The sequence below is a fragment of the Corvus kubaryi genome, unplaced genomic scaffold, assembly GCF_017639235.1.
Source record: "Corvus kubaryi isolate FWS band 111438036 unplaced genomic scaffold, C.kubaryi_AGA036_p1.0 37394, whole genome shotgun sequence".
NCBI lineage: Eukaryota > Metazoa > Chordata > Aves > Passeriformes > Corvidae > Corvus > Corvus kubaryi.
Genome location: NW_024581133.1, coordinates 798,801 through 799,103, shown reverse-complemented (window position 1 = coordinate 799,103; position 303 = coordinate 798,801).

The following is a 303-nucleotide window of genomic DNA, read 5'->3' as shown; positions in this document are numbered from 1 at the left end:
ACCTGTGAGTCAAGGGATAGAGCAATAAATTATTAGGAAAAACAAAACACTACACTAAAAATAGAGAACACGAGCAGCACATGAAGAATAATAAATTTTTATCCAGTCAAAGCTCAAGGCCCTCCACAGCCTCTTTTTATCTGGGCAAAACCAATTGACATAAGCAAAGACAGACAGGTAAAACCTAACTTTAGTTCCTCCTTAACAATTTGCAAATATATATTAAAAGTAAACAGCAGGGAAAAAAAAAAAAAAAAACAACAAAAAGCTGAGTTTTGGACCAGCAGAAAAAGTATTAATGCC